The sequence below is a fragment of the Aotus nancymaae genome, unplaced genomic scaffold (assembly GCF_030222135.1).
Source record: "Aotus nancymaae isolate 86718 unplaced genomic scaffold, 86718_ANA_hifiasm-v0.15.2.pri h1tg000059l, whole genome shotgun sequence".
Lineage (NCBI taxonomy): Eukaryota > Metazoa > Chordata > Mammalia > Primates > Aotidae > Aotus > Aotus nancymaae.
This window is the reverse complement of record NW_026988473.1, coordinates 42856162-42883674: the sequence shown is the minus strand read 5'-3', so window position 1 is coordinate 42883674 and position 27513 is coordinate 42856162. Positions and strand designations below refer to the sequence as shown.

Below are 27513 nucleotides of genomic sequence, written 5' to 3'. Positions count from 1 at the left end.
AATTCAAAACATTCGATGGTAATGAATCACCAGAGCAAGATGGTGTCTGAGTAGCTGGGACTATAGGCAGTTGCCACCACACACAGCTATTTTTTAAAAACTTTTTTGTAGAGATGGGGGTCTCTTCATCTTGTCCAGACTGGTCTCAAACTCCTGAGCTCAAGTAATCCTCCTGCCGCAGCCTTCCAAGTAGCTAGGACTCACGTGTTATTATTATTATTATTTTTTTGAGACAGGGTTTCAATCCTGTCTCCCAGGCTGGAGTGTGATGATGCAATCTCTGCTGACTGCAGCCTCTGCCTCCCCAGTTCAAGCAATCTTCCTGCCTCAGTTTCCCAAGTAGCTGAGATTACAGACGCACGCCACCACACCCGGTGAACTTTTGTATTTGTTGTAAAGACAAAACATGGTTTCGTCAGGTTGCCCACGTTGGTCTCGAACCCGAGGGCTCAAGCGATTCGCCCTCCTCGGCCTCCCAAAGTGCTGGGATTACAGGCGGAAGCCAAGGCGCCCGGCCCTGAATTGATTTTTAAAGCCGCATTTTACTTTTGCTCCAGCAGGGGGAGCCAGGTCCATGTTGATTCAAGGCAAAACAAAAAATCCAAAACAAAACAAAAGAAAGAATGAAAAAGAACAAACAAAAATGGGAGGTTCAGGCGAAAAGATCCCTTTTTCAAAGAAAATGCCTTCCAATTCCCGAAGTATTGTATTTCCACCTCCCTTTAGAATCTCTAGGCAGCTCTTTCCTCTCTGAGACTTTAGAGGATAAATCTGAAGTTGAGACAGGTCACAATAGAAAGCTTTCAGTTTTTTGAGTCCCTTTCAAGGCACAAAATGTCAATTTGTGTAAAGATTATTTGAAGCTGAAGACTCAGCTTAAATATACCCATTTATGGACCCTGCGTGGCGGCTCATGCCTGTTGATCCCAGCACTTTGGGAGGCTGAGGCAGGCAGATTACCTGAGGTCAGGAGTTTGAGACCAGCCTGGTCAACATGGTGAAACCCCATCTCTACTAAAAATACAAAAATTAGCCAGGCGTGGTGGCATGCACCTGTAATCTCAACTACTTGGGAGGCTGAGGCAGGAGAATTGCTTGAACCCAGGAGGCGGAGGTTGCAGTGACCTGAGATTGTGCCACTGCACTCCAGCCTAGGTAACAGAACGAGACTGTCTCAAAAAAAAAAATTGTGTTAAAATAAGCATAACATAAAAATTACCATCTTAATCGCTTTTCAGTGTACAGTTCAGTGATATTAAAGACATTCATATCATTCTTCAGCCATTGCCACCATCTATCTATCTCCAGAACTCTTTTCATCTTGCAAAACTGAAAGTCTGTACTCATTAAATAACTCCCATTTCCCCCTCCCACCTAGTCCCTGGCAACCACAACTCTACTTTCTGTCTCTTATTGATTTGACTACTCTAGGTACATCACGTAAGTGGAATCATACAGTATTTGCCTTTTTGTGACTGATTTATTTCACTTGGCATTATGTCCTCAAGGTTCATCCATGTTGTAGCATGTGTGAGAATTTCTTTCTTTTTTAAGGCTAAATAATACGTCATTGCCTATATATACCAAATTTTGTTTATCCATTTACCTATTGGTGGACACTTGGTTGTCTTCCACCTTTTGACTAACGTGAGTAATGCTGCTATGAACATGGATATATAATTTTTTTGTATAGACCTTGTTTTCAGTTCTTTTGGGTATATACTCAGAAGTGGAATTGCTGGATTGTATAATAGTTCTATTTTCAATGTTTTGAGGAACCACTACACTGTTTTCCATAGTGGCTGCACCATTTTACATTCCCACCAACAGAAAATAAGAGTTCCAATTTTTCTTTTTTTTTTTTGAGACAGAGTTTTTTGCTCTTGTTGCCCAGGCTGGAGTGCAATGGCACAATCTCGGCTCACCGCAACCTTCGCCTCTTGGGTTAAAGCGATTCTTCTGCCTCAGCCTCTCCAGTAGCTTGGATTACAGGCATGCGCCACCACGCCCAGCTAATTTTGTATTTTTAGTAGAGATGGGGTTTCTCCATGTTGGTCAGGTTGATCTCGAACTCCCGACCTCAGGTGATCCGCCCACCTTGGCCTCCCAAAGTGCTGTGATTACAGGCGTGAGCCACCACGCCCGGCCCAAATTTTTCTACATAATTATCAAAACTTACTGTTTTCTATTTTTTTTTCTTTTTATAGTAGCTATCCTAATGGGTATCAGGTGGTATCTCATTGTGGTTTTGTGGTTTCTTTTTTAATCAACATGGAATCTGCATAAGGTTAAAAAGTCAAATAATGCAGTTCTACAAGGTTTGGAATGTCCTCAGCCCTATCCTATCCTCTTCATCACCCAATCCTGCTCCCCACAGACAGCCATTTTCAACACTTTTAGTTGTCCTTCTGGTCCATGAGCCCACATTCTTAAGTAATATGCTAATCATGTGATTTTATTTTATTTTATACATATTATTTTTGAGACAGTCTCACTCTGTCGCCGAGGCTGGAGTGCAGTAGTATGATCTTGGCTCACTGCAACCTCTGTCTCCTGGGTTCAAGCAATTCTCTTGCCTCAGCCTCCTAAGCAGCTGGAATTACAAACATGTACTACCATGACCAGCTAATTTTTGTATTTTTAGTAGAGATGGAGTTTCACCATGTTGGCCAGGCTGGTGTGGAACTCCTGGCCTCAAGTGATCCACCCACCTCAGCCTCCCAAAGTTTTGGGATTACAGGCGTGAGCCACCACACCCAGCCTATTTTATTTTTTAAGACAAAGTCTCACTCTGTCACCTAGGCTGGAGTGCAGTGGTGCGATCTTGGCTCACTGCAACCTTTGCCACCAGCGTTCAAGTGATACTGATGCCTCAGCCTCCCTGCTGGGACTACAGGTAGGTACCACCACACCAAGCTACTTTTTGCATTTTTAATAGAGACGGGATTTCCACCCGCCTCAACCTCCCAAAGTGCTGGGATTACAGGCATAAGCCACTGCACCCGACCTAGTAATTTATCTTCTAAAATTATTATTATTTTCTAATTGTGGCAGACAACGATTTAGCATCCTCAATCGCTCTGTTCCACTCTTCCCTTTTTTTCCAATATAGTTATGTAAACATGTTTAGTTAATTCAATATGACTAAGTATCATTTACTGCTGAGCCATGTATTGTACATAAATTGTTTCCTTAACATTTGTTTTTCTCCAGATTTAATAATTGCCTCATTTTTAAATTTGCTTAATGTTTTTTTCTTTTTTTTTTGAGATGGTGTTTCGCTCTTGTTGCCCAGGCTGGAGTGCAATGGTGCAATCTTGGCTCACTGCAACCTCCGCCTCCCAGGTTCAAGCAATTCTCCTGCCTAAGCTTCCCTAGTAGCTGGGATACAGATGCCTGCCACCATGCCCAGCTAATTTTTTGTATTTTTAGTAGAGATGGGGTTTCACTATGTTGGCCAGGCTGGTCTCAAACTCCTGACTTCAGGTGATCCATCTGCCTCAGCCTCCCAAAGTGCTGATATTACAGGTGTGAGCCACTGTGCCTGGCTTAATTTTCTGTTTATCTATTGCTAATTCTTCCCATAAACTCCAACAGCTTCTCACTGCAGCCTTTTAGAGTCAAACATATCAGACAGTTTGTTTTCTTGGAGATGCTCTGATCTTGGAGCTCTGTCCTTAGGCTCCTGTAATGTAGATAGGTTGTTTTCTAAGCCTCCTACATAGTTGTCATTTAGGGACTTCTGTAACTTTTACAAATTATAAGCAAAAGTTCACATGAGAAGCATTGTCTGATATTAGCTTTGGATGAGTCCTCCTTGGGTTCTTAGGATGGTGAGTTCCAGCCTCCATTCCTTTGGTATTATACTAATCCTCCACAGCCCAGGTGCTTTGCACAAGGCCACTGCTGCCCAGGGCTCTAAGAGTTACATAGGGTAATAAAACAGGTGAAGAAACAACAGGAAACCACAGTAAGCTCATTACAAAAAAGTTAGTAAAATACATATGGAAATAATTCCAATCCTCTTGTATTCTCATAACCAAAGGTAACCTCTCTTAACATTTTTGTCTATTTCCTCCCCCTGGCTTTTTAAAAATTAAGCCTAGGTTTGTATGTGCGTGTGTGTGTATGTGTTGTGATCATATTATATATCCAATTTTATGTTTTGTAGGCTTTTTTTTGTTTTGTTTTGTTTTGGTTTTTTTGGGATGGAGTCTTACTCTGTCACCCAGGCTGGAGTGCAGTGGCGTGATCTCAGTTCATCGCGACCTCCACCTCCCGGGTTCAAGTGATTCACCTGCCTCAGCCTTCCGAGTAGCTGGGATTACCAGCACACACCACCACACCCAGATAATTTTTGTATTTTTAGTAGAGATGGGGTTTTACCCTGTTGGCCAGACTGGTCTTGAATTCCTGACCTCAGGTGATCCATCCACCTAGACTCAAAGTGTTGGGATTACATGCGTGAGACACCGCACCCAGGTTTATTTTGTTTTAGGAGACAGAGTCTTGCTCTGTGGCCCAGGCTGGAATGCAATGTTGTCATCATAGCTCACTGCAGTCTCAACCTTCTTGACTCAAGTGACCCTCCTGCTTCAGCCTTGCAAGTAGCTGGGATTATAGGCATCTGCCACTGCACCCAGATAATTTTATTTTTTTTTTTTGTAGAGATGGGGTCTTGCTGTGTTGATCAGGCTAGTCTCAATCCCCTGGCTTCACATGATCTGGCCACCTCAGCCTCCTAAAGTGCTAGGATTACAGATGTGAGCCACCACACCCAGCCTATGTCTTACATTTTTAATAACAATGTCATATTAAGTGTTTTTCTAGGGGTTTATAAATTATTCAGAAACATCTTTTTTTTTTTTTTTTTTTTTTTTTTTTTTTTTTGAGACGGAGTTTCGCTCTTATTTCCCAGGCTGGAGCGCAATGGCGCGATCTCGGCTCACCGCAATCTCCGCCTCCTGGATTCAGGCAATTCTCCTGCCTCAGCCTCCTGAGTAGCTGGGATTACAGGCACGCGCCACCGTGCCCAGCTAATTTTTTGTATTAGTAGAGACGGGGTTTCACCATGTTGACCAGGATGGTCTCGATCTCTTGACCTCGTGATCCACCCGCCTCGGCCTCCCAAAGTGCTGGGATTACAGGCTTGAGCCACCGCGCCCGGCCAGAAACATCTTTTTAAATGCTTGCCTAATAGCCCACCCAGTTAAAATATCATAATTAATAGATCTTCTATTATTGTACCTTCAGGTTTTTACCAATTTTCTACCATTAAAAATAATGTTTTGGTAAATACTTTGTCATAAAGCTTTTTTTTTCTTGAGACAGATTCTCACCCTGTTGCTCAGGCTGGAGTGCAGTGGCATGATCTTGGCTCACTGCAGCCTCTGCCTCCCAGGTTCAAGTGATTCTCATGCCTCAGCCTCCCAAGAAGCTGGGATTGCAGGCACCTGCCACCCCGCCCAGCTAATTTTTGTGTCTTTAGTAGAGATGGGGTTTCATCATGTTGACCAGGCTGGTCTCGAACTCCTGAAGTCAAATCATTCACCCACCTTGGCCTCCCAAAGTTCTGGGCTTACGGCATAAGCCACCGTGCCCAGCCATCATAAAACTTTTTACTTATTTGGGATTCTCTCCTTTATACAGAATTATACACAGTCAAAGGATATGAAGATTTTTAAGGATATGAAATATAATGTTTCTTTAAGGATGCATACTCACAGGCTGAAATTCTTATACCTAAATGATCATGATGTATTTCATACTCTTTAGTGGCTTCATTTGAATGCAGCCATCTTTGATGGGAAATGATTAAATTGCTACCCATCCAGATTTAGTATGTATGGTTCACAACAGAAAGAGGAAGCCTCTTAAGTGAACTTTCTCTGTTTCTCCAAGATGTAAAATCCTAAAAGATGCCCAGGTTAAAATGGTTCAGAAATGCTACAGGTAAAAACCAAAATATGTTTATCAGCCCTCTTAGGTAAGAAGTGCTCTGTCCTCTGACATACCACAAAGAAAACAGCCTATGCTCTGGGCATATCTTTATTCTCTCTCTCTCAGGAGCGCATCACCACAACAGCACATATAGAACTTTCAATACATATAGAACCTTGAGGGTGTGCTAAGATGTTCTTGATCAGAATCCTGATTCAGTCATTTCCTCAGATATTAAACCCTTCACCTCTCAGGCTATATTGCTGGTTCTAACAAAGGGCTGGAATCCTCCTTATGTAAAAAACTTTCCCTCTTGATTGCCCTCAACAAAGTAAACAGTGGATCTCCTTAACAGCAAGCTTCTTGGCTGAGTGTAATGGTTCATGCCTAGATTCCCAGCATTTTGGGAGGCTGAGCCAGGAGGGTTACTTAAGCCCAGTAGTTCAAGACTGGCCTGGGCAACATAGAGAGACGCTATCTCTACTATAAAAATAAAATAAAATAAAACAAGCTGGGCAAGGTGGTGTGTGCCTATAGTCCTAGCTACTCGAGAAGCTGAGACAAGAGGATTTCTTGAGCCTAGAAATTCAAGGCTGCAGTGAGCTATGATGGTACCACTGCTTTCCAGCCTGGGCAACTGAGCAAGACCCTGTCTCAAAAATAAATACATGAAAATTAAAATTTAAAAAACAATTAACTTATGTGGCCAGGTACAGTGGCTCATGCCTGTTATCCCAGAACTTTGGGAGGCTGAGGCTGGCAGATTGTTTCAGCCCAGGAGTTCAAGACCAGCCTGGGCAACATGGCAAAAACCCATCTCTACAAAAAATACAAAAGTTAGCCAGGCATAGTGGTGCACACCTGTAGTCCCAGCTACTGAGGAGGCTGAGGTGGGAGGATTGCTTGAGCCTGGGCAGCAGAGGTTACAGTGAGCTGAGATCGTGCCACTGTACTCCAGCCTGGGCGACAGAGCCAGACCTTGTCTTAAAAAAAAAAAAACAAAAAAAACCAAAAAATCAACTTATATACATGGAAAATGAAACAAATTAAGAACAAAGGCAAAAACATAACCAAAACTTATCACTTCTTATTTTTGCTACAATTCACTGTGATCTATGTTTTGAGGTTATTTATATCTACTACATCTGTATGGTGGAAATCCTATGTAATGGCGTCCAGTAACTGCACATCTCCCAATTCTGCACTTAGTGACATGGCAAGATTGGTAATGGTGGAAGTATTTACCCCTGCAAATGTTACAAATCAGAACTTTCCTGCTCTTCCTCCCAGAGAATCAGTTCTTAACTCTGAACTAGTACTTCATGCATTGGGTCACGCCTGTAATCCTGGCACTTTGGAAGGCCAAGGCGGGTGGATCACCTGAGGTCAGGAGTTCGAGACCAGCCTGACCAACATGGCAAAACGCTACCCATCCTGAGCATGGTGGCATGTACCTGTAATCCCAGCTACGAGGGAGGCTGAGGCAGGAGAAACACTTTAACTGTGAGGTGGAGGTTGCAGTGAGCCAAGATTGCACCATTGCACTCCAGTGTGAGTGACAGAGCGAGACTCCATCTCAAAACAAACAAACAAAATGGCCGGGTGCTGTGGCTCATGCCTATAATTCCAGCACTTTGGGAGACCGAGGTGGGCAGATCACCTGAGGCCAGGAGTTCAAGACCAGCCTGGCCAACATGGTGAAACCCCATCTCTACTAAAAATACAAAAATTAGCCAGGCATAGTGGCACAAACCTGTAATCCCAGCTACTAGGGAGGCTGAGGCAGGATAATTGCTTGAACCAAGGGGGTGGAGATTGCAGTGAACCACGATCATGCCACCACACTCTAGCCTAGGCAACAAAGCGAGACTCCATCTCAAAAAAAAAACAAAAACAAAAACAAAAAACAAGATCATGTGAGTGGTGTGTAGTTATATCACATTGTTTGGGGGTTACCAGGATATGTGCCCCAACCTGAGAAAATGAGAGACATAGGGTTGCTTTTAGATTACATTAAGCTATCTAGAGAAATACAGTGTCATTGAGAAGGCATAAACATGCCGGGTTTACTTGGTGACCTGAGGAGAATCTAGCCTCCTAGGTAAGTCAACAGAAAGAAAGAGAAATGAAGGCAGCAGCTTTCAAGTACATCAATCCTATGAGAGTGGTATCTCTCTGTTGATGACTGGATTAGCATTTGGCATTTGGCATTTGGCTCCTGTGTATTTTGGGCAGCCCAAGTCTGTCTCTGAGGCCCTGGTCATGCTGGGGACTTTCAAAGGAAAGGACAGATCAATCAGACTTGCTTTAGACAGTGTTATGGGCAGAATTATATCCCCACTGACATATCATATTTTGAAGTCTATCCCTCAGTACCTGAGAAAGTGACTGTATTTGGACATAAGACCTTTAAAGAGGTGATTAAGTGAAAATGAAATGATTAGGGGGCCCTAGTGCAAGCTGACTGATGATCTCATATGAAGAGGAGATTAGGACATACAGAGAGACACTAGGGACGCACACACAGAGAAAGGGCCATGTGAGGACACAACAAGAAAGCAGCCATCTTAGCAAGGCATGGAGGCTTACACCTGGAGCCCTCAGCACTTTGGGAGGCTGAGGTGGTTTGATCATTTGAGCCCAGGAGTTCAAGACCAGCCTGGGCAACATGGTGAAACCCTGTCTCTACAAAAAGTACAAAAACTTAGCTGGGCATGGTGGTGCATGCCTGTGGTCCCAGCTATCCCAGAAGTGGAGGTGGGAGGATCACCTGAGTCTGGGAATTCAAGGCTGCAGTGAGCTGAAATCACACCATTGCACTCCAGCCTGGGCATGGAAGTGAGACCTTGTCTCAAAAAAAAAAAAAGAGAAAAAAAGAAAGCCGCCATGTGCAAGGCAAGGAGAGGGGCCTCAGAAGAAACCAAACCTGTTGATAACTTGATCTTGACTTCCAGCCTCCAGAATTTCAGGAAAATAAATTTCTGTTGTTTAAGCCACTTAAGTTTGTGGAATTTTGTTATAGTGGTCCTACTAGACTAACACAGACAGTGCCAAGAAAAATCACCTGAGGGGTCTTATTACAATGTAGCTTTGGATTCATTAGGTCTAGGAGGGAGCCTGAAATGCCTCTTGTTTTTTTGGAGACAGAGTCTTGCCCTGTCACCCAGGCTGGAGTGCAGTCGTGAGATCTCAGCTCACTGCAACCCCTGCCTCCCAGGTTCAAGTGATTCTCCTGCCTCAGCCTCCTGAGTAGCTGGGACTACAGGCACCTGCCACCACACCTGGCTAATTTTTGTATTTTTGGTAGAGACGGGGTTTCACTATGTTGCCCAGGTTGATCTTGAACTGCTGACTTCAAGTGATCTATCTGCCTCAGCCTCCCAAAGCACTGGGACTACAGGCATGAACCACTGCTCACAGCCTGAAATGCCAAATTTCTAACTAGCTCTCAGTCGATACTGATGCTGCTGGGCCACACTTTGAGCAGCAATGCTGCAAACAACCATTGTCACTTCCAGTTACACTTCTACTTTTCTTTCTTCCTTCCTCCCTTCCTCTCTCCCTTCCTTCCTTCCTTCCTTCCTGTCACCCAGGATGGAGTGCATAGTCTAATCATAGCTTGTTGCAACCTTGAACTCTTGGGCTGAAGCAATCCTCTCTGGCCTTGGCCTCCCAAAGTGCTAGGATCACAGGCATGAGCCATTGTGCATGGCCATACCTCTGTTTTCAACAAGGCTTCATTCATAATATTTATCATCCCCTCATAAATTTCCAATTCGGATCCTAATGCTTGCTGTTTAGGTACTCTATATCTAGGGACTTAGAGCAAGCCTTTGACTTGTTTCCTTCTTCATCCCTTTATACCTAGACAAGGGTCAGGATAGGGCAGTAATAGGTGTCCAAATCTCCCTCTCTCTGGGCCAGGACAGGATCGGCACTGGCTAAATGGCTCCTTAAGCCAGGTATACTGCCTGAGGTAGACTGAAGCTGAGGGAGAAAGAGGAGTGGTTAATCACAGGTCCTCAGGGAGGCTCAAAGGCAAAGCAGAGGCAGCTGAATCAAAACTGGCTGGTGTAGTTGGGCATGGTGGCATGCACCTGTATTCTCAGCTACTTGGGAGGCTGAGGCCAGAGGATCTCTTTAGCCCAGGAGTTCGAGGCTGCAGTGAGCTATGATTGAGCCACTGCACTCCAGTCTGGGAGACAGAGTGAGACTCCATCTCTTAAAAAAAAAAAAGAAAAGAAACTGGTTGGTGAACTTACCGGGCAGGAGCTAGATGAGTGACAAGAGAGCCTGAGAGGAGAATGAGTGATTGCTTTAGCACCAGATGACCTCAATCTATTTGGCTTAGAGAGGCAGAATCTGATAGACCCTGACCTGGAAATTAGCATAGTGGTGTCATCGCTACTGTTACAGGCGAGGATGAAGTTGAATAGATAACATTTATAAGCTATATTCAGACTTGAATTTGCTGAAATAAGGGACAGGCAATTCAGGGCATTTGAGAGTATCTTATTTTTGAAAATTTATATTTGCTTATCTGAAAAAATGAGGGATAAATGAAAATGGGTTGGCTGGATGTGGTGGCTCACACCTATAATCCCAGCACTTTGGGAGGCCAAGGCAGGCAGATCACTTGAGGTTAGGAGTTCGAAACTAGCCCAGCCAACATGGTAAAACCCCATCTCTACTAAAAATACAAAAATTAGCCAGGTGTCATGGCACGTGCTTTTAATCCCAGCTACTTGGGAGGCTGAGGCAGAAGAATTGCTTGAACCTGGGAGGCAGAGGTTGCAGTGAGCTGAGATCACACCACTGCACTCCAGCCTGGAGCAACAGAGTGACACTGTCTCAAAAAAAAAAAAAAAAGAAAAAGAAAGAAAGAAAGAAAAGAAAGGAAGGAAGGAAATAAATGAATGGATTCTGTGAAATTATAGACAAGATTAAAATTCATCTATAGTCTTTAGATGAATGGTGTTATATGAGAATAAAGTACAATGTGTCAGAGGAAACTTAATTACCACCGTGCTAATAAACTACCACTTAATTACAAATATAAAAGCCTTCAAGTCGGCCGGGCACGGTGGCTCACGCCTATAAACCCAGCACTTTGGGAGGCTGAGGCGGGTGGATCACGAGGTCAAGAGATCGAGACCATCCTGGTCAACATGGTGAAACCCTGTCTCTACTAAAAATACAAAAAAAAAAAAAAAAAAAAAAAATTAGCTGGGCATGGTGGTGTGTGCCTGTAATCCCAGCTACTCAGGAAACTGAGGCAGGAGAATTGCTTGAACCCAGGAGGCGGAGGTTGTGGTGAGCCGAGATCGTGCCATTCCACTCCAGCCTGGGTAACAAGAGTGAAACTCTGTCTCAAAAAAAAATAATAATAAAATAAAATAAAATAAAATCCTTCAAGTCCACAAAATTTGCCCCTGTGGTTTTTCCTCTCACAAAGGAAATCCTGTTATAATTCTTAAATCCAAATAAAGGCATTTTAATATCCCCTTTTTCTGCAAGCTCAATGTCTTGTTGAATTATAGAACAGAAAATTTTCATCTCAGAAAGTTTTACTCCATTTTTGTATTCCCCCAAATAATGTTTAAAGCTCTTCAAAGTTTCAAAGTTTTAATTATTACAAAATACTTAAGATAAAAGCTTGTAATCTCTCAAAGCAAATCACAACAAATCCAAGGGCTTTCTTTTCTTCAGAGGGAACTATCTAAATAAAGAAGGAAACTTGTGTAATAAGCTAAGCACAATATTGTTGGCTGCTTCATAATAACCAACAGGCATATAATGGCTTGAGGTCTAGCAAGCAGCAGAGCATAATTCTTCATCACATAGTCCTCACTTTGATTTCAATTATGGTGAACCACTTTATCAACATTAGCCTCCGTTTTCTTCTCTGTAAATGAGGGAGTGGACTAGTTGGTGTCTAGTCCCCACATTTCATTGATTCAATAGAAGCCTGCTTTTGATTTTGAGAACATCAAAAAGTATTTACCATAGAAAAGATAAGGGCATCCAGGGCTGGGTGTAGTGGCTCACGCCTGTAATCTCAGCACTTTGGGACGCTGAGGCAGGCAGATCACAAGGTCAGGAGTTCGAGATCAGCCTGGCCAATATGGTGAAACCTCATCTCTACTAAAAATACAAAAATTAGCCAGATGTGGTAGTACATGCCTGTAGTCTCAGCTATTTAGGAGGCTGAGGCAGAAGAATTGTTTGAACCTGGGAGGCAGAGGTTGCTGTGATCTGAGATCGTGCCACTGTACTCCAGCCTGGGTGACAGAGCAAGACTCCGTTTAAAAAAAAAAAAAGTGATCCAAGATGGCTGATCACTAGCAGCTCGGGCTCGTAGTTCCCAGTGAAAGCGCAGAGAACGAGAGGACGCCACACTTTCAGAAGAATATTTGTTGCTCATGGACCAGGAGATTCCCAGGAGAGGAGCCCCACGTGTCGCCAGGGCGACTCGTGGCTGGCGTGGCGGTTTTGCTGGTGCCTTAGCGTGCCAGTTTTTGGTGCAGAGTCCGGAAATTCCCGGGCAGAAAAGCACCATCCATCTTAACACCGCTGTTTTGGCCGGCGCAGTGGATTGCTCAGATTTCAGTGCTGGGAATCAACAAGTTGGACGTCTGCTCAGAGACCTAGTTAGAAAGTCGGTAATTACAAAGACAACAGACGGATAAATAGATAATGAAGGGAAGAAATCAGCGTAAAAAGGCAGAGAATACTCAAAATCAGAATGCCTCTCCCTCTACAGGGGATCGCAATTCCTCATCAGTAACGGAACAAGGCTTAATAGATTACGAGTGTGTTCCAATAACAGAAGCAATTTCAAAACGTGGGTGATAAGAAACTTCTGTGAATTAAAATAACTTGTTCTAACCCAATGCAAAGAAACTAAGAACCTTGAAAAAAGGTTTGACGAAATGTTAACGAGAATGGACAATTTAGAGAGGAATATAAGTGAATTGATGGAGCTGAAAAACACAACACGAGAACTTCGCGAAGCATGCACAAGTTTAAACAGTCTAATTGATCAAGCAGAAGAAAGGATATCAGAAGTCGAGGACCAGCTCAGTGAAATGAAACGAGAAGACAAGATTCGAGAAAAAAGGATAAAAAGGAATGAGCAAAGTCTCCAGGAAATATGGGACTATGTGAAAAGACCTAATTTACGTTTGATAGGTGTACCTGAATGTGATGAAGAGAATGAATCCAAGTTGGAAAATACTCTTCAGGATATCATTCAGGAAAACTTTCCCAACCTGGCAAGGCAGGGTAATATTCAACTCCAGGTAATACAGAGAACACCACAAAGATATTCTTCAAGAAGACCAACCCCAAGGCACATAATTGCCAGATTTATTAGGGTTGAAATGAAGGAGAAAATACTAAGGGCAGCCAGAGAGAAAGGTCAGGTTACCCATAAGGGGAAACCTATCAGATTTACAGCAGATCTCTCAGCAGAAACCCTACAAGCCAGAAGAGAGTGGGGACCAATATTTAACATCCTTAAAGAAAAGAACTTTCAACCCAGAATTTCCTATCCAGCCAAACTAAGCTTTATAATCGAAGGAAAAATTAAATCTTTTGTGAACAAACAAGTACTTAGAGAATTCACCACCACCAGGCCTGCTTTACAAGAGCTTCTGAAAGAAGCACTATACATATAAAGGAACAACCAATATCAGCCTTTCCAAAAATATATCAAAGAGAAAAGAACATTAACACAACGAAAAATTTACACTAACTAATGGGCAAAACAGCCAGCCAGCATCAAATGCCAGTATTAAAGTTATATATATTCTAATCGGATACAAAGCCAAAACCCATTGGATGCTGCATCCAGACCCATCTCACATGCAACGATACACAAAGACTCAAAACAAAGAGAAGGAGGAAGATGTATCAACCAATCAGAGAGTAAAAATAAACAAATAAATAAAAAGCAGGAGATGCAATTCTCGCCTCTGATACAGAAGACTTTAAAGCAACAAAGAGCAAAAGAGGCAAAGAAGGACATTACATAATGGCAAAAGGATCAATGTAACAAGAAGAGCTAACAATTTTATAGATCAACGAGACAGAAAATTAACAAGGACATCCAGGACTTGAACTCAGACCCGGAACAAGTAAACTTAATAAACATTTATAGAACTCTCCACTTCAAATACACAAAACATACATTACCACCTCACACCTATTCCATAAGTGACTACATAATTGGAAGTAAATCACTCCTCAGTAATCGCATAGCATTTCATAGGTTTAAATGAAGTATTGGTTGGCTGCTCGTTTGTTATTTTCTTCCCTTATTCCTTCCTGTTTATATCAAGTATAATTATTGGTATAAAAGAGGTTTTCAATACCCATTACTAAACTGCATTCTAGCCTGGGCAAGAAAGCAATACTCCCATTCTCTCTCTCTCTTTCTCTTCCTTCTTCCTCCTCTTCTTTATTCTTTTTCTATCTTTCTTTCAAAAAAAAAAAAAAAAGAAGAAGAAGAAAAAGAAGATGGCAAAGAAGCCTGAAAAGGATTATCTATAAAGGTAGAAATAAAACTAGAAGAGAGTGGTGTCAGATGCTAAGAGAGGAAAGTGTTTTGAGAGAGGAGTCAGAACCCAGGAGGCAGAGGTTGCAGTGAGCCAAAATTGCACCACTGCAGTCCAGCTTGGGTGACAGAGTGAGACTCTATCTCAAAAAAAAAGTAAGAGGGAAAAGGGAGGCAGAATACTTACTCCCAAGAGATCGTAAGTAGTCAGAATCCATAAAACTCAGGGTAAACTTTTCTTGGGAGCCAAGACTTACTGTCTTACTGCTTTCTTTTTTTGTTTTGTTTTGTTTTTAAATTAAGGTCAAGATCAGGGATCAACAAACAATGGCCCTTGGGTCAAATCAACCCATTACTTGCCATTACTTGTTTTTGTTGAAAGTCTTATTGGATCACATCCACTTTCAACATCTGTTTTTGTACTACAATGGCAGAGATGAATAGACCTGACAGAAACTGTATGGCCTTTGGCTTCTTACAAAAAAAAAAAATTACTAACCTCTGGACTAGATAATTCACCCAGTATCATATTTTCAGTATTCTCAGTGCAGAAATTCGTTACCTTCATCAAATCCGCTAATCCATGGCTCCTCAATCTTTAATGTGCATAAAAATCACTGCAGGAACTTATTAAAATGCAAATTCTAGCCAGAGGTCTAGTGTTGAACACCTATAGTCCCAGCAACTTGGGAGGCTGAGGCAGGATGATCACTTGCTTGATCCCAGAAAGTCAAGGTTACAGTGAGCTATGATCGCACCACTGCACTCCAACCTGAGCGACAGAGACCCCGTCTCTGAAATACAAAACAAAACAAAACAAAATGTTTTAAAATGTAACCAGGTGTGTTGGCTCAGGCCTGTAATCCCAGCATTTTGGGAGGCTGAGGTAGGTGGCTCTCTTGAGCCCAGGAGTTTGACACCAGCTTGAGCTATACGGCAAAACCATCTCTACTGAAAATACAAAAAATTAGCTGGGTGTGGTGGCATAATCTGTAGTCCCAGCTACTTGGAAGGCTAAGGTGGGAGAATCACCTAAGCCTGGGAAGGTGAGGCTGCAGTGAGCTGTGATGGCACCACTGCACTCCAGCCTGGGCGACAGGAGTAAGACCCTATCTCCAAAAAATAAAATAAACGCAAAGTTTGATTTAGTAGATCTACAAGAAAGCCTGAAATTCTGTTTTCTGACAACCGCTGAGGGGTACCAATAAGGCTGTTTCCTGAATCCACTTGATCCCATCATTTCCCCACCCCACACCCCTTTAACCAGCTTAATTTCTCTGGTTTATCAGTAGAATCACTTCCATACAAATATCAACTTCCTTGCCTTTCTTTCCCTCTGCTGCTCTCACCTGACAGAAACCCAACCTTGGATTAACCCAACATATACCTTCTTCTTGTCCATGCCTGTGCAGCTCTACATTGCAAGAGAAAAATCAATTGACTCACTTCTTGAAATTCACGGTCATCAATCTCAGACAAACCCTAAGTACTGCCCAGCAACTTTCCACTTTCTCTCTCCCACACCCATAATGACCATTCCATACCCTTCCTTGCTCCTCAAACCTCCCATTCTTCCTTCACACTCATTTTCAGCAGGTGACCCTGAATCAGCTTTGTTGAGAACCTCTTTGTATCAGTTAAGCAACTCTTGTTTTAAAGCAGGATTTCTCAACACTATTGACATTGAGGTCGAGCAAGTCTTTGTTGTAGGGGATTGTTCTGTGTATACAGGATGTTAGCAGAATCCCTGGTCTCTATGTTACTAACACCCATTGCCAGTTGACAACCAAAAATATCTCCAGACATTGCCAGATATCCATTGAAGAGTACAGTCTCCCCTGGTTGAGAACCACTGGTTTAAATCCACAGAAACCAATTCCAGCTGGAGATTTATTGAGAGGATAATGGAATAACTCATAGACAGACCTTGAGTAGTATACAAATCCCCGGGGCTGGAGGATTTCCTGTCCTGCATCAGTCTCATGCTCCCAAAAGTTCACCCATTTTTTTTTTTTTGAGTGGGAGTTTTGCTCTTGTTGCCCAGGCTGGAGTGCAATGGCACAATCTTAGCTCACTGCAACCTCCACCTCAGCTGGTCTTGAACATCTGACCTCAGGTGATCTGCCGGCCTTGACTCCACAAAGTGCTGAGATTATAGGTGTAAGCCACCACGCCTGGCTGAGTTCTCCCTATTAATGTCAAACAGTGCAGACACCCTGTTGTCATAGCACACCACAGCCCAGAACTGGTTTCCAGCTATTCTCCTGCCTCAGCCTCCTGAGTATGTGGGACTACAGGTGTATGCCACCGGGTCCAACACAAGTCAGGTTTTTGTTTGTTTCGTTTTGCTTGGTTTTGTTTTGTTTTGTTTTGTTTAGGCAGGGTCTTGCTCTGTTGCCCAGGCTGGAGTGCAGTGGTGCAATCTCAGCTCACTGCAACCTCCACCTCCTGGATTCAAGCAATCCTTCTGTCTCAGCCTCCCAGACAGCTAGGATTACAAGCATGCATCACCACACTCAACTATTTTTAGCAGAGACGGGGTTTCACCATGTTAGTATTTTTAGTAGAGATGTGGTTTCAGCATGTTGGCCAGGCTGGTCTCAAACTTTTGACCTCAAGTGATCTGCCTGCCTCAGCTCCCAAAGTGCTGGGATTACAGGTGTGAGCCACCTGCCTGGCCTAGTCTAAATTTTAACACCTAATTCGGGCACTGAGTGTTCATCTGTGCTAGATAATAGGTAATAAACATGCACAAGATAGTTTCTGCCTTCAGTGTGTTTACAGTCTGTGTTTTTCAGTGTTGGGATGTGGTATAGTCTCCTGATCTGACACCACCAATGGTTACTAATGATATATAACCAATACGTAGATAATAAAATTTCCCATGTTTTTCAAATTGAAATTTAGTTTTCCTACACCACTAACCTGAATATTCTCCTGAATATCCTTTCTTCTCTAGTGCCTTTACTCTTTAATTGATCCATTAGAGCCAAATATCACTATTTTCTTTACATTTGCCTTTGCTCTTAACCTTCAGCAGAGGCAGAGCCACAACATTCTTGGACTTTCATGATGATAAGGCAGATAGATTAAGATCTTGATTTAAATAAAATGGACAAGTGTCTTCTTCTCCTGAGCCTCAAAGAGGAGTTTAACGTTGAGGTACTGATCTAAGTATATGGATGAGAAGTGTTAGTAAAGATAACTGATGCCAGGTGTGGTGGTTCACACCTCTAATCCCAGCACTTTGGGAGGCTGAGGCGGGCAGATTGCTTGAGCTCAGGAGTTCGAGACCAGCCTGGATAACATGGCAAAAACCTGTCTCTACAAAAAATGCCAAAAAATTAGCCAAGCGTGGTGGTGTGTGCTTGTAGTCCCAGCTACTTGGGAGGCTGAGGTGGGAGGATTGCTTGAGTCTGCGAGGTTGAGGCTGCAGTGAGCTGAGATTGCGTCACTGTGCTCCAACCTGGGCAACAGAGGGAGACCCTGTCTCTATATACATACATACGTACAATTGGCTTGAAATCCAGAGACCTAAGTTATAGTCCCAGTTCAGCCACTAATCTGAGAATGGTTAACATTTATTGAAAATTTACAATGTGCCAGTCACTTTTTAAATTAATTTGCTATGCTGTAAGTAGGCGCATATTATTATTATTTTCATTTTACAGACAAGTACATGGAGGCACAGAGCACTTAAATAACTGGCAAATCATACAGTTAGGGGCACACAGAGTCCAGTTGTGCAACAGAGACAGCCTGGCTGGTAGTACTTCCTGATAACAGAAGCTTTCATTGCTAACGTAATATGTGGCAGGTTGTGTACTGTGTGTTTTTGTTGTTTGTTTTTTTGAGACAGGATCTCACTCTGTGGCACAATGATCATGGCTCACTGCAACCTCGACCTCCTGAGCTCAAGTAATCCTCCTGCCTCTGCCTCCTGAGTAGCTGGGACTACAATTTAAAAAATTTTCTTTAGACTGAAACATCATTGTGGTAAAGATAAAAAAGAAAAAAATATTCTGGTAGAGATGGGATCTCACTGTCGTCCAGGTTGGTCTCAAATTTTTGATCCCAAGCCATCCTCCTGCCTTGGCCTCCGGAAGTGCTAGGATTACAGGGTGAGTCACCATGCCTGTCCTGTACTGTTTTTCTGGCAATGTTATCTCATTCAATCTTTGTGAATAACCATAAGGTAGATATAATACCAGTTTGTCAGGTGAAAAAACTAATTGGCAGAATGAAACTTCGAAAACATCTGTGGTTCCAAAAGCTTCTGGAACCCTCGAGACACACATGTGCATCTTTGAGCCTCAGTTTCCCTATCTTTAAAATGAACAGTTTGGAGTAGATGTCTGTTCTCTGAGGGAGGATGCAGAGGAAAACGCTGTCTGCGGATGGGGGAGAGAGAAGGTGGGGTAATCACAGTCAAACCACAGTGACAGAGAGCCCAGCATAACCGGGGTGTGTGCGGTTGCAAATGCCGGTAAGATTCCCGCCAAGGCGGAGGACGCGGGTGTCAGGGCCGAGCGAGGCCTGTGGGCGAGAATGGGCTTGACAGCCCTTCTCCGACCCGCGTGGGCGCTGCAGGCGCAGGCCAGGGGCCAAGGGAGACGCAATCCCTGCGGCTCTGCCCGGCTCTCGAGACAACACCTCACCCGCCCAAGTCCTGCTCCACAGGCTTCTCCGGGAAAGCTAGGGAAGGAAGAGGCGCGGCCTCTCCAGCCGGCATCCCAGAGCGCCACGTCCCTCCTGGCTCAGGCTCCCGCTAGGCTCCATAGCTTCTGCGCTCCCCATCGCCCGCCTCCAGGTTCGCTGGCGCGGCCTCGTCCCCGCTCCCGCCAATCGGCGTCTTCCGCGATCCCGAGCCGGACCAATCAGCGGCCGTGGGGAGCTGGGAACTGTCGCCATGGCAGCCAGGGGGCGGGCGCGCGCGGCGGGAGGAGGGGCAGAGTGGAACTGTGGGCTGGGGGCCCGAGCACAGGTCTGTGCGCTGGAAGCTAGCAGCAGGCGCAACCTCGCGCGCCGAGACCCGGCCAGGTAAGGCCGGTGGCCGCGAGGTGGGTGCGAAGCGGCGCGGCAGGAGGTGGAAGGTGGCGGGTGGCGGGGTGTCCAGAGATAAGGCTCAGGTCTTCGCCTGCCTTGCCAGGGCAGTGAGGATGGCGGGTGGCCGTGCAGTGGGCGGGCACCGGCGGGGAGGGGGCTCCCATCCCGAGCCCGAGGCGCGGGGTTCTCTCTGCTCCACTCGCAGCAGTGCACCCAAGCATTCTTCGGGGTCGAGGAGGGTGGCTTGCTCTTGGCGGGGAGCAGGAGAGGGTAGGTACCGAACCGAGACCCGGGCGGGGTCCCGCTGGGTCTGGGCAGGTCGATGGGCGAGGGGGTGCCCACTAGTGAGGAGGGACACCTACCAATTCCAGGTGATACTCGCCTGCGCCGCGGAGCAAAGCTAGGCCCGGGGATCCTGCTCTTCTCTTGTCTGGTTAAGCTGGCAACCTCTGACACTTAGGAGAAAGTTAGTGCCAGTCCTTATATCCTTTTCCCTTAAGTGACAAATTAGGTGCGAGATGAGCCTTTTTGGTTATAGGAGATGAGAAAGAGAGTACTTCCTCCTTGCACCTGCTAAGTGGTAACTCAGTGAGAAAATGCGGTTATTGTGGTTGGTGTTGGCAACGGTCTTAGATGGCAATTATTTTACAGTATCAAAGGGCTAGGAGAGAGAGGGAAAGGGAGCGAGAAAGAGGGAATATAAAGGAATGAGAATGAACGGGAACTATTATGATTTTTGGGAGACAGAACCTCTTGAAATTCTGTGTCCACTAAACTCCTAAATTGAATAATGTACATTTTATGCAATTGAATAAGCTAGTGCTACCATCTAAGCCTACTACTAAGGCTCTGTTAAATCCATGGACGAATATGAACACTAAAAGATATTACCTTTGTTTAAAAATAAGGACAGTTTAAATGCAAATATTTCTGATAGTGAATTTTGTTTGAGGGAGATTGTGGACTTCCCTATAGAAAAGTTTAAAGAATTGATGAGATACATGCTTTAAGGAATGTTCTTATGTTTTGAAACTTGAACAAACAAATATTTCAACAAATCTTCCCCAGCTAATAGGGTCAAAAATTGAAATAAAATTCGGGAAATGTAGAATTAGAAATGAAATCTCAAATAACATCACTTTCATTATTAGGATGAACCTGGAAACTTCCATTTCTCATTGTGGTCTTCAAGCTCTCCAGGATCTGATCTACCTTTGTAGTAAGGGGTCAAAAACTTTTTTTTTTTTTTTTTTTTTTGAGACGGAGTTTTTGCTCGTTACCCAGGCTGGAGTGCAATGGCGCGATCTCGGCTCACCGCAACCTCCGCCTCCTGGGTTCAGGCAATTCTCCTGCCTCAGCCTCCTGAGTAGCTGGGATTACAGGTACGCGCCACCATGCCCAGCTAATTTTTTGTATTAGTAGAGACGGGGTTTCACCATGCAAAAAGATTTTTTTAACTAGACAATTATAGAAATTTAAAGGAGTCAAAAATTCATTTCTGTTTCCATGTGTTTACTTATGCCCTTCTCTGTCTATCCAAATTTTACTCAACTTCCTTTTTTTGAGACAGAGTTTCTCTCTTGTTGCCTAGGCTGGAGTGCAATGGCATGATCTCAGCTCACTGCAACCTCTGCCTCCCGGGTTCAAGTGATTCTCCTACCTCAGCCAATCAAGTAGCTGGGATTACAGGGGCCCACCACCACACCCAGCTAAATTTTTTTTTGTATTTTTAGTAGAGACAGGATTTCACTATGTTGGCCAGGCTGGTCTCGAACTCCTGACCTCTGGTGATCCACCTGCCTTGGCCTCCCAAAGTGTTGGGATTACAGGCGTGAGCCACCATACCTGGTCAACCTATCTTCTGTCTTGAATCTGTCTATGCTGTGTTTACCTTTCTTTGCTCTCCCAAAGTATATATTATTCATATCACACATTTTGTATATATCCTTTCAGCATGCTTTTTGCCAAGTTGGTTTGTGCTCTGTGAATAACAGTTGAGATAATATGCACAATTAAAACAATTAGGATACTTTTCAAAACACTATTAATTATGGGCACTAATATCAATAATATCCATTCAGATGTCTTTTTTGTTTTGGGATATGTTATGAATCTCTGTACACATACGAAACTAATTTTGTGTTACTTAGAATAATATTGAAATTGCTTTCCACTTTCTATGGACGCTTTTGAAGGCTGGGGTGTACAAAATGCTGTTTTGAGTACTGGGTAGCTGGCAGAATCAAGTGCAGGATTTATAAATGTATTGAAAATAATCCTTTAGTCTGGTCACAGTGCCTAATGCCTGTAATCCCAGCACTTTGGGAGGCCAAGGTGGGTGGATCACTTGAGTCCAGGAGTTCGAGACCAACCTGGCCAACACAGTGAAACCCCGTCTCTACTAAAAATACAAAAATTAGCCGGGCATGGTGGCACACATCTGTAATTCCCAGCTACTTGGGAGGCTGAGGCAGGAGAATGGCTTGAACCCGGGAGGCGGAGGTTTCACTTAGCTGAGATCATACCACTGTACTCCAGCCTGGGCAACAGAGCAAGACTCCATCTCAAAAAAAAAAATCCCTTAAATGATAATCTTTGAAGTATTGTGAATAATTAAGTTGACTATATTTGGCATGATAGATTATTAACTTTTTCTATACAATTAAAGGTCTCAAAAGGGACAATTTATTATTTTTATGTTTAATATATGCAATTAGTTTACAAACTTTAAAAAACAGGCTCCTGGGCTGGGTGCAGTGGCTCACACCTGTAGTCCCAGCACTTTGGGAGGCCGAGGCAGGTGGATCACCTGAGGTCAGGAGTTTGAGACCAGCCTGGCCAACACAGTAAAACCCCGTCTCTACTTAAAATACAAAAATTAGTTGGATATGGTGGCAGGTGCCTGTAATCCCAGTTACTCGGGAGGCTGAAGCAGGAGAATCACTTGAACCCAGGAAATGGAGATTGCAGCGAGCTGAGATCATGTCCTTGCACTCCAGCCTGGGCAACAAGAGGGAAACTCAGTCTCAAAAAATCAAAACAAAACAGAACAAGACAAAAAAAAAAAAAAAAAAAAAGCAGGCTCCTCACAATTTCAAATAATTTATTCAAGGAAAAACCTCAATCACTTTATTTTCAATCAAAAAAAATTTTTATAACTGATGTGGTAAAAAATATACTTACTTAGAATTTCATGGCCAGATTCCAGTTTTGGCTCTGCCAATTGATCTTGGCCTGTCAGTTAACTTCCTTCTGTATTTATAACCTTTTATAAAAGTAGGGCTGAATTAGATTATGGTAGTCCTCCTTTGTCCTAGAGGCATATGTTCCAAGGGTCTCAATGGATGCCTGAAACTGCAGATAGTACCAAGCCTTATATACTCTATGTTTTTTGCTATACATATATAATAATAAAATGAATATAATAATACACTGTAATGAAAGTTATATGAATGTGATCTTTCAAAATATCTTCTACTCAGGTAATTGAAACTGCAGAAAGTGATATCAAAGATTAGGGAGGACTATGTATCTCCAAGATTATTTCTGATCTTAGAATTCTTTGATTCTAAAATTGTGAAGCAGCCTAATAGAAGTTCAGATAGCAGTTACTCGGTTTTGTTTTTGGCAGAGCTACTTTTTTTTTTTTTTGGCAGGGCCTCACTCTGTTGCCCAGGCTGGCTGGAGTACAGTGGTGTGATCATGGCTCACTGCAACCTGCAACTGCCGGGCTCAAGTGATCCTCCTACCTCAGCCTCCTGAGGAGCTAGGACTACAGGTGCATGCCACCACACCTTGCTAATTTTCAAATATTTATTTTATAGATAAGAGGCCTTGCCATGTTTCCCAGGCTGGTCTCAAACTTCTAGGCTCAAGTGATCTGCCTGCCTGGGCTGTGAGCCACTGCGCCCAGCCCAGGAGCCTGTTTTTTAAAGTTTATAAACTAATTGCATATATTTAATATAAAAATAACAAATTTTTCCTTTTGAGACCTTTAATTGTATAGAAAAAGTTAATATCAAGAGATTATTTTGGATACATTTCTTTCATTGGTTTGTAACTGCATCAGGACTTTGGTTCTGGCAATGTTCAGGGAAGAGCCCTAATGTGACCTTTCAAAAATGACTTTAAGCCTGGGCATGTTGGCTCCTGCCTGTAATCCTAGGACTTTGGAGGGCCAAGGCAGGCAGATCACTTGAGCTCAGAGGTTTGAGACCAGCGTGGGCAACATAGTGAAATCCCATCTCTATGAAAAATATAAAAACTAGCCAGATGTGGTGGTGTGTGCCCGTACTCCCAGCTACTCAGGAGGCTCAGTTAGAAGGATGGCTTGAGTCTGGGAGTTGGAGGTTGTAATGAGCCAAGATCACTCCACCACAGTCCAGCCTGGGTAATAGAGTCAGACCCTGTCTCAAAAACGAACAAAAAAAAGACTTTTATTTTTTTTTATTTTTATTTTTTAGACAGGGGCTTTCTCTGTCGCCCAGGCTGGAGTACAGTGGTGTGAATGGCTTACTGCAGCCTCGACCTCCTGGGCTCAAGCAATCCTTCCACCTCAGCTTCCTGAGTTGCTGAGACTACAGGTACACACTACCACACCCAGATAATTTTTTGATTTTTTTGTAGAGGCCGGGTTTCACCATGTTGCCAAGGCTTGTTTTGAACTCCTGGGTTCAAGCAATCCATCCGCCTCAGCCTTTCAAAGTGCTGGGGTTATAGGTATGAGCTACCACGCCCAGCCTGGTCTTGCTTTTTAAGTTCTACCACTTCGGATGTTTACCGAATAGATTTTCATATTTCTCTATGTTTCATTTTCAAGACAAGAAGGGCATTAATATTTACTGAGCAATTACCATTGTCATGCACTATGCTAGTTACTTTGTATTCATTCTTATTTTCCTCCCATCAACGAACCTGTGAAGAAGTATGAGTTCAATTTTATAGGTCGGAAAATCAAGACTCAGAGGCAAGTAGCTTGCGAGTAAATGGGAGAAGTTAGGATTTAATTGCTGTTTGTGTGTTTATTTTTTACCATGTTGTGTCAGTAAAAGTCATATACCTTTCCAAAATACAACATGCCTATCATTACTCTCCTGCATAGATTATTTTATGTTAAATATACCATATAAAAAAAGAAATATGGCCGGGCGTGGTGGCTCACGCCTGTAATCCCAGCACTTTGGGAGGCCGAGGCGGGTGGATCACGAGGTCAAGAAATCGAGACCATCCTGGCCAACATGGTGAAACCCCGTCTCTACTAAAAATACAAAAAATTGGCCGGGTGTGGTGGCACATGCCTGTAATCCCAGCTACTTGGGAGGCTGAGACAGGAGAATCGCTTGAACCCAGGAGGCGGAGGATGCGGTGAGCCGAGAATGCACCATTGCATTCCAGCCTGGGCAACAAGAGTGAAACTCCATCTCAAAAAAAAAAAAAAAAAAGAAAAGAAATACATGTGTCCTTGACATTTGAAAATATTTTATTCGCCTTTTTTTTAAACAGACTACTTAGAAATAACTGCTATGTTCACTAATGAGTTTGCACATGAGCTGCTTTGTATTTTACATGTTACTTGGTGGGTTTTCAAAAAAGAATTTTGAGAAATTTCGTCTATTACTGATCTCTGACAAACTGAGAACAAAGTTAATTTTTTTAAAGTGGTGGTAAGAGTAAAGAAAAATTCCAGTTAAGGATTTAACAGGAAAAGTTGCCCTATATCTTGAAGTCTCATTGCTGAAAAAAATAAGCTTTTAATCTGAATTTCTATTAGTTATTCAAGAGGGAAGGAATACAGTAAAATTTGGGCATAATAAATCAATATCTTTTTTTTTTTTTCCAAGACAGAGTCTCGCTCTGCCGCCCAGGCTGGAGTGCAGTGGCATCATTTTGGTTCACTGCAACCTCCACTTACTGGATTCAAGAGATTCTTGTGCCTAAGCCTCTTGAGTAGCTAGAACTACAGATACCTGCCACTACATCTAGCTAATTTTGCATTTTTTTTTTTTTTTTTTTTTTTTTTTAGTAGAGACAGGGTTTCACTATGTTGGGCAGGCTGATCTTGAATTCCTGACCTCAGGTGATCTGTCTACCTTGGCCTCCCAAAGTGCTGGGATTACAGGCATGAGCCACCTCTCCCAGCCAGTATCTTCTGGTTTTTGATTCTGTTATTTCATATATCTTTCTCCCCTCCTTACTGGAATATGATATAATTTAGTCTCCTTACACATAAAAATTTGGTACTTGTCACATTATGTGACAAATGCATATACTATCATGTACCATCGCCACTGTAAAAAGGCTAAAATTTGTAATTTTGTGTCTTTTATTTATTTATTTTTTATGTGTTTATATTTAGAACCTGTTACGAGTCAGTTTTTAGTGAGAAAACACTGGGCTAGGAGCCAAGACCCATCTCTTCACTATTTTGGTATTGTGCAAGTCATCTTATCTCTTTGGATCTCAGTTGACTCATCTGTAAAAAGGAGATAAAAATTATTTACCTGCCTGAACGTAAGTATTCAGTTAAGAATTGCATTTGGTTGCAAAGAAAAATGACTATCACTACCACCACCACCAAAATACAAAACAGGGAAAACCAAAAATGGATTTAAAAATGGCTTAAACATGCAATATTTATTTTCTTAAAGCACTAGAAATAGCACTCTAGGATGGGTATAGTGGCTTTATAGAGTTATCAGAGACTTAAGCTTCTTTCAGTTCTTTTATCAATGATCCCTAAAATGTTCTTGTAGCACTGGTTCTTGTAAGCCCAAGATAGCTGCCAGAGCTCTAGCCTTCATTGCCACGTTCCGGGCAGCATAGCATAGACAAAGAAGGATTCATCCTCTTCCTTTAAGGAGAACTCCTGAACCAAGTCTGAGGCTATAAGGAAGCAGGGAAATGTAGCTGAATGCATGGCTACCCTCTATAAAATTGGGCTTTTGTTACTGAGGAGAAAGGAAAGATTTGGATATTGGCAAACAAATAGATGTCTCTGACACAATATGAATCTTTTTATCTTTCAGCTCTGAAATCTGTAAGCCATGATAACCACTTATAGAAGCTTCTGTAATTTGCCATGGCAGAGATTTAAGTCTGACTGTTAACTACAGAAGGAAATAATCTTCATCTAATAAATTGTGTTTCTGTTTTTACTTTTAGCCCTTAATTCATTATAGAAGCCTTTCTGTCTTGTTTGTGGATTTGTTCTGGTTATTTAAAAAAATTATCCATAAATGCTCAATAGACATTTGTTGTACATTTATGGTTGTGTTAAAAAGAGTTAACATTTATTGAGCTACTTGTTGTAAACAAGGCACTAAATGACAGAGATAAGTTATCCCAAGGGTATCACATAACTAATCATCAGGAAGTAAATTTATGTTGAAAGTAAATGTAATTCATCTCAAGATACATTTCACTAACACTTGCCTTTCTTGCTAGCTAAAAGTAGTTTGTTCTTTTTCTTCTTTTTTTTTTGAGATGGAGTCTTGCTCTGCCACCAGGCTAGAGTGTAGTGGCATAATCTTGGCTCACTGCAACCTCTGCCTCCTGGGTTCAAGTAATTCTCCTGCCTCAGCCTCCCAAGTAGCTGGGACTACAGGCATGCACCACCACGCCTAGCTAATTTTTGTATTTTTTAGTAGAGATAGGGTTTCATGTTGGCGTTGACCAGGATGATCTCGATATCTTGACCTTGTGATCCGCCCACCTTGGCCTCCCAAAAGTGCTGAGATTACAGGCATGAGCCACCACACCTAGCCCCTTCCTTTTTTTTTTTTTTTTTAACTGCTTAACTGTTAGTGGTCTTGAAATTTTCTCTTTGCACATAGGTTTTGCAAGAAAAAAAAAAAGAAAATTACTGCTAGTTCTTGCTTAACTTATTTAGCCACACCAATATTTTATTTCCTTCTAGACGTTCTTCTTTTTTTTTGAGGCAGAGTCTCGCTCTTTCACCCAGGCTGGAGGGC

General features: G+C 42.8%; 1 protein-coding gene across 3 annotated transcripts in view; it reads left to right on the top strand.

The window, feature by feature from the left end:
- The first annotated feature begins 19441 nt into the window (after positions 1 to 19441).
- Positions 19442 to 27513, top strand: part of NUCB2 (nucleobindin 2) — a 56441-nt gene continuing 48369 nt past the window's right edge. The window contains exons 1-2 of one of the 3 annotated variants that reach the window (XM_021675170.2): positions 19442 to 19537; positions 25899 to 26053. The gene's annotated coding sequence lies outside the window, so the exon portion shown is untranslated. Of the gene's footprint in view, positions 19558 to 24109; positions 24127 to 25898; positions 26054 to 27513 lie in introns of those variants that run through there. The other 2 variants (XM_021675171.2, XM_064365134.1) reach the window with 2 other exon arrangements.